We start from the raw sequence: 394 nt of genomic DNA on the forward strand, positions 1-394 counted from the left end.
TTTGTCCCTAACCTGCTACTACTACTTCTAGATATAGAATGTCCATGGTGAACTTTGCCCTAAACAGTCAGAATTTGGAGGTAATGTTTGACTAAGGTTTCTTCTTTGTTTGATCTGTTTAATTGTTGAGCAGGGAATGGATGGTGGTTGTTGAAATATTTTGCCATGTATAGATTTTTTTTTTTTTTTTTGGGGGGGGGGGGGTCCTTTTTCGTTTTTGATCATGAACAATTGGTAGATAATACTGGACTACTGCTATGTTTTTCTATCTCTGGCGGGTGTGTTCGTTACAATTATTGTCAGTATGTGCGCACAATGTGAAAAATGTGAAATTCTGCAAGCGTGCCTGACGTATGATTGCACATCTTGACAATGTGAATTGTTGACCCAGTGG

This window comes from Babylonia areolata, chromosome 4, assembly GCF_041734735.1.
Source record: "Babylonia areolata isolate BAREFJ2019XMU chromosome 4, ASM4173473v1, whole genome shotgun sequence".
In the NCBI taxonomy this organism is placed as follows: Eukaryota; Metazoa; Mollusca; class Gastropoda; order Neogastropoda; family Buccinidae; genus Babylonia; species Babylonia areolata.